We start from the raw sequence: 6,698 nt of genomic DNA on the forward strand, positions 1-6,698 counted from the left end.
TAACGTTTAGGAGCTTTAAATTTGAAGTGCTAACCTTAGTTGTCTAGATTATGTACGTGTGGCAAGTGACAACCTGGTCTGCGCTTCTATTTTTATAAGAACTCTGCAAGCTTTGATGTTTTTAAGTGTTAATAAATAAATAAGATTCACCCATAAGTTTCCCCTTCTCGGGAATGATGTATCATTTCAGTTTATTCTAATACTGATTCTACTCACAATTAAACAGCTGTGAGCTTGCCTTTCTTATCTTCTTTGAAGTTTTATTAGTTATAGTATTGTATCCAATAACTCAATTTATCTAAAATTTTAAGTGTCTCCCCTCTCTCTCAGTCATGCAGCAACCACTGTAGTATCCTGAGGGTGGCGGAGTCGCTGTCGGTTTCCTTTCAACCTCTTCCGGCTAAAGGAATCTCTTGTAGGTAATCCGACATTGCTGCTGTCAAGATTCTCACTTTCGAAGACAAACTGAGTGGTGACATGGCAAATAGCAAGGGGAAAGAAAAGCTGGCTGAGGAATTTGAACAAACTCTGAGTCTTCATCTCGCACGGCTAATGGTGGAAAAGGCTTTGGTCAAAGGTTCATATGTGGAGCTTGAACTATAAAGTTGTAAGGAAGCTGCAGACTATGTCAAACTATTGAAATTCGTCATGGACTAGGAAACTTGCATGCATTAGGAACTCCTATTCCTAAATTTCAGGCATAGATTGTATGTATATATATATATATGGTTGCGCCTTGCATAATGAGGAGGAACGAGACACAGATTTTTACATGGTATCAGAGCGGCTTCCTGGGTGTCTTTCCTCCCGTGGACTTGTGAGCAGAGCCATCTCTCTGTCTTTGGAAACACCAGCTGCAGGCCCTCTCACCACGGATCCTACGAGTCAACTGGATGTCCTTGGGCATGATCATGACTCGCTTGGCATGGATGATGCAGAGGTTAGTGTCTTCAAACAGTCCCACTAGGTATGCCTTGGCCGCTTCCTGCAAAGCCAACACAGCGTGGCCTTGGAAACAGAGATCCGTCTTTAAGTCCTGAGCGATTTCACGAACAAGCCTCTGGAACGGAAGTTTCCTGATGAGGAGCTCCGTAGTCTTCTGGTACTTACGAATTTTACGGAGGGCAACAGTTCCTGAACGGTATCTGTGAGGTTTCTTCGCACCTCCAGTGGTCGGTAAAGATTTACGAGTTGCCTTGGTAGCGAGCGGGTTCCTGGGTGCAGCAGGATCCGCCTCCACCGCTGGCTCCAACTCTTAACGGGGACGACAGTAGGGGCGATCTTCAAGCCAGGGGCTTCGACGGTGTAGAACCCCAACATATTGCTTCCTTTGCCGACCGCTGTAGCACACTGCACAGAGGTGCAACTTAGTCTGCACTCTACAATCCTTCAATTCAGTCTTGGTCTTCAAGATTTCTTACCTTCTCAATCTGCATCTGCAATCTTCGTTTGATCGACAGTAGGGGCGATCTTCAAGCCAGGGGCTTCGACGGTGTAGAACCCCGACATATTGCTTCCGCTCCCGCCACCGCCGACTACCGTAGCACACTGCACAGAGGTGCGGCTTAGTCTGCACTCTACAATCCTTCAGTTCAGTCTTCGTCTTCAAGATTTCTTACCTTCTCAGTCTGCGTCTGCAATCTTCGTTCATTCGACGGTAGGGGTGATCTTCAAGCCAGGGGCTTCGATGATGTAGAATCCCAACATATTCCTTCCGTTCCCACCAAACCCGAACTAATCCTTTTTTGGCTTCCAGTGTAGATCCACGCGGCGCTATGCCGACGACACCTGGCTGACTAGACATTGAAGACTAAGCCTGAGACTGTGACGCACCTCTGGCCATTAATATTTGTTGTAACAGACAGTGATAGAGACGTGTTTCCTAAAGTTGAGAAATTGAACAGATGTTGATGAGTCTTGCTAATCGGTCACCATGGCTGTCAACAAGATAGGAATGGTGAGAGATCAAGTAAGTCGGTATGGTGGGGAGATAGACCTCGCGTTACGTCAACCAGGGATGGAGCAGGTCAAGGAAAACAGGGTGGACCCTTTGGCGGACATGACCGAGGTTCAGCAAAAACTTATGCCATTCAATCATCAGCACGGCGTGAGGTGGGTGCTAATGCAGCTGTGACCGATAGAGACAGGACCAAACTAAATGGGCTTAATAATGAGTAGTGGCAGTCTCTCGTAAGCATGCTTGATGCTTACAAAACCAGGACTGATGAAAAACTCTCTAGTAAGAAAATTTCTACTGATTGGATAATTGACTCCGGGGCGTCGCACCATATGACTAGAGAAGTTAACTTATTGATGGATGCATGGAATATTACACTGTTTCCGATGGGACTTCCCAATGGGAAGCAAACCACTACAGTGAAGGAAGGGACTTTACATTTGGGTGGAAATATTTATCTGCATCATGTGCTTTTTGTACCAAGAATGAACTGCACCCTTATTTCCATAGCAAAATTATTGCAAGAGATAAAATGTACTGTCACTTTTACTGACAATCTATGTGTGATACAGGACCAAACCTCGAGGATTCCGATCAGCGTGGGTGAGCAGTGTGATGGGGTCTATCATTTTAGAGGAGTAGCACCGGTTCGGGCGAATAGAACAAGAGGTATGGATGAATGGGAGTTATGGCATCACATATTAGGGCATCCATCTAAACAGATATTATCTTTTCTCCCTAAAGTAGATAAATTAAATAGTAGAACTGAAGAAGATAAGCCATGTGATATTTGTTACAGAGCAAAACAAACACGGGAAATTTTTCCTGAAAGTAAACATAAAGCTGATGATTGTTTCTCTCTAATTCATTGTGATACATGGGGCGCCTATTGTTGGACAGTTTTTGTATGCCCTTAGCTTCAATTAGAATGATGTACATTATGAGTTTATTGTAAATGAGTAAAGTACATATTTGATTCATGTTCCTTTGGTATGTTTCTGTATAATACCCTTAAACTGGACACTTAATGAGACTCGTGTTAGTTTAGAATGTTCACAGCTAGTGGGTCGGTCTGGGGAGACCTATCCTGATAAGGCTGACACTGATGTGCCACCAAGTCGGATGGGGTGGCCTATCTCAATAGCCAGGGTGAGACCCAAGGCACATGTAGTGTAGGATTAATTGAATTTCTGAATCGGACCAGATTTCTAGTATTGCCTTGGACCTTGGAGATTAATGGGCAAAAGTGAAAAGTTACACCCGACCCCTAGACTCAATTATGATACTACACTAGGTGTCGAATTGGGTTGTCTTTGATGTACCAATCAATAAGATCCTTAGCAGGGGTCAAAACCTAGGTATGTTGGGGTAGTCTGAGAATTCATCTGAGTGGGTGATCATAGTGACAAGATCAGCCCCTTTGTCTGACAAAGGTAATGATCAGGGATGCACTCTCACTGATGGAAACCAAGACTGCCGGCAGCTGATTTCAATCGTTGTGATTTGCTTAGCAAAATATATTTTATATGAGATATATAAGTTATATATATATATATATGTTATGGTTTTCAAAATGTTTACAAAAATGTTTTAATTCCCGGGATCCATATAAGAAGAGAGTGCAACACTGTTCCTTGCAGCCGAGGGAGAGGTCCTCTCTTGTCGGGCAGTGTTTGATCATTATGGGCTGAGAGGTTGAGTGTAAGACCATAGAGAGTAATACCTAATGGGCTAATCTTGCATCTGCCCACAGTCCCTGTGTGTTACAAGGAGGCTTGGCCCAAGGACCACTCACGGTAAGTGTTGCGCCCATAGAGCCCATATGATGGGTTTCGGGGAGTGCACTGTCCATAACAGTGTATTTGGCCAGGCCTTGTAACAAAGGCTATGCCGAACCCATGTGGCTGATGTGTAGATCAATGCTTGGGTCCCACGCTATACAAGGAAGCCCAACTGGGCAGCAGTTAGGAAGGCTAAGTGAGCACATAACCTTAATGGGCCTAAAGCTCATTTCAAACTGGGCTAATTTAAGTAGTTAAATATGGGGCAAATTCTGGGATGGATTAATAGATAGGATAGGGTCTTAACCCTATCCATTCAGAGAGTCCAGATCTGAATGTGATTCAGATTTGGAAACCTCCTAATGAGATTAAGAGAATGCTGATCTAATCTACAGATAAGATATGGGTTTTTCCTTATCACCTAAAGGATGTCTGATCCAAATATGATTTGGATCAGCAACTCCTAATGGGATTAGGAGCTGATCCTTTAAGGTTACAAAAGAAGGAGGGGGTGGCAGCGTTTAGAAGACACATATTCACATCCTCTTTAGAGCTAAAATCACAGAAGGGAGAATTCTCTCTTGCCGCCTCCTTCCTGCAGCCGCCTCACCTGCCAGTTCGACCTCCTTTTTAATGGGAGAAATCAAGATTTGATCTTGATATCAGTTCCTTGTGAAGGGACTGATAGGAAGCTGTGCTCACGTGCCATTCTGCTACTTCTTGCGAAGGATTAGGTTCTTGGAGAGAACACTACTGATTCTGCTCCACCCTACACTGCGCCATCTTCAGTGGGAGCAGTCTTTGGATCCTTCCTTGGGCGTGAACACCTTTGTTGGGAGATATTATTTCTCCGTATCAGGTATAATCCTCTCCTACTACTTTTGTTCAGATCTGGTTCAGTTTATGGTTCAAGGATGATATTTGAAAATATGATTTTCTAAATAGGGAATGCGATTCCCAATTGAAGGGAGAGAAATTTTTTTTTTGAAATTCGCCCACCTTATTCTACAAGATTTGGGCGTCCATACGATGAATCTCTCATCCCTTCACCTATAAATTACCAGCCTCTTGTGGTGTAGTTTACTTTCTAACCATTATTGATGATTATTCTCGTGCTGTGTAGGTTTACTTGTTACTGGAAAAAAGTGAAGTAGCACATATTATTGAGAAATTTTGTGCCATGGCAGAATGTTAGTTTGGCAAGCAAGTTAGGACTGTTCGAAGTGATAATGGAACATAATTTAAAAGCTTGAAATCATACTTTGAGACTCATGGCATTCTGCATCAAACTTCGTGTGTTGGGACACCGCAGCAAAATGGTTGGGTGGAGAGAAAACACAGGCATATCTTGAATGCTGCGAGAGCATTGAGATTTCAAGTAGGCTTGCCCATTGGTTTTTGGGGGGAATGTGCCTTAACCACTGGATACTTGATAAATACACCTTCTTCTGTACTTGACGGGAAGACTCCGTATGAGGTATTGTTTGGGATGCCACCTCAATACGAGCACATGAGAGCATTTAGTTGTCTCTACTATGCTCATTGCAGTACTTGAGACAAGGATAAGTTTGGAGAAAGGAGTAGGAAGTGTGTTTTTGTGGGTTATCCCTAGAGAATGAAAGGTTGGCGCGTATATGACATTGAAAGAGGTGAATATTTTGTCTCCCGTGATGTAGTCTTCCATGAGAATATATTTCCATACATCACTAGTTCAGAAGCCATTTTGGGAGACAAAATTGGCCCAGCCATTGCACCAGTTGATGCCGGAGTTGATGATGATGTTGTACACAGCCACAGAGGGAATAAAGACAGGGGGAGTGATGCAGCCGACATCTATGATAAGGGGAGCCTTGAGAATAATGATGGTGGAAGAGAGGAGCATGGAGAAGAAGAGAGTGTGCAGGATGATGGTAGTGAGGACAAAATTAAAATGGATCCAGCACCACAAACGGCACCAGAAGAGCAACTTGGTAAGGGACATCAGCATCGCACGTCGTCTGTTTTGTTGAAGCCCTACGTGACCTACACTGCTCAATGCTTGAAAGGCCTCATTCACACTCAAGCCAACTTTGAATCAGAGTCCTCAGGTACGACTCCCTATCCCATAGCGAATTATGTAACATTATACTAATTTCTCTACTAGACATCAAGCTTTCTTAGCAGCAGTCACTGTTGGAGCCGAGCCCACCAGCTTTTCTGAGGCAATGGAAAGTGAGAAACGGAGGGAAGCTATGAGGAAGGAAATCAAGGTTCTGGAGGATAATGGTACTTAGACATTGGAAACTCTATCTCTCGGGAAAAAGGCAATAGGGAGTAAATGGGTTTATAAGATCAAATATAATTCAGACGGGACGATTGAACGACGTAAGGCTCAGCTAGTTATTCTCGGGAATAAACAGGTTGAGGGGTTAGATTATAATGAAACTTTCACTCTTATGGCCAAAATGACGATAGTCCACACTTTCCTAGCCATGGCAACCTCTAAGAACTGGGAGTTGCATCAGATGGATGTACATAATGCATTCTTACATGGGGATTGGGATGAGGAGGTATACATGTAGTTGCCACCAGGTTTCGCATCTAAGGATTGAACAAAAGTGTGCAAACTGAAGAAATCTCTTTATGGATTACGTCAGGCTCCCAGATGCTGGTTCTTGAAATTAACAACGGCCTTGATACAATTCGGGTTTGTTCAATCGTATCTAGATTACTCTTTGTTCACTTATTTCAAACGCAATGTTCGTCTGCATGTGCTGATACATGTTGATGATTTGATTGTTGGGGGAATGATACTGTAGCCATTATAAGATTCAAAGAGTATCTCAGTCGATGCTTGGGACCACTCAAATATTTCCTAGGTATTGAAGTAGCTCGTGGTCCTGAGGGAATATATTTATCTCAACGGAAGTATGCCCTGGACATTATCTTGAAATGTGGACTATTGGGAGCCAAACCAGCAT

The 6,698-nt window shown here is 43.4% G+C and overlaps 2 long non-coding RNA genes across 2 annotated transcripts; one reads left to right on the forward strand and one right to left on the reverse strand.

The window, feature by feature from the left end:
* Positions 1 to 651: 651 nt before the first annotated feature.
* Positions 652 to 1,713, reverse strand: LOC148849109 (uncharacterized). Its single transcript, XR_016101022.1, has 2 exons — positions 1,422 to 1,713; positions 652 to 1,350 (listed from the first exon to the last, which is right to left on the reverse strand). It is a non-coding gene; the product is annotated as an uncharacterized LOC148849109 (long non-coding RNA).
* LOC148849110 (uncharacterized) lies at positions 1,287 to 2,932 on the forward strand. The gene is made up of 2 exons (XR_016101023.1): positions 1,287 to 2,112; positions 2,530 to 2,932. It is a non-coding gene; the product is annotated as an uncharacterized LOC148849110 (long non-coding RNA).
* The last annotated feature ends 3,766 nt before the right edge of the window (positions 2,933 to 6,698 follow it).

The sequence above is a fragment of the Nelumbo lutea genome, chromosome 6 (genome assembly GCF_056320005.1).
Source record: "Nelumbo lutea isolate HS-2025 chromosome 6, American lotus-T2T, whole genome shotgun sequence".
Lineage (NCBI taxonomy): Eukaryota > Viridiplantae > Streptophyta > Magnoliopsida > Proteales > Nelumbonaceae > Nelumbo > Nelumbo lutea.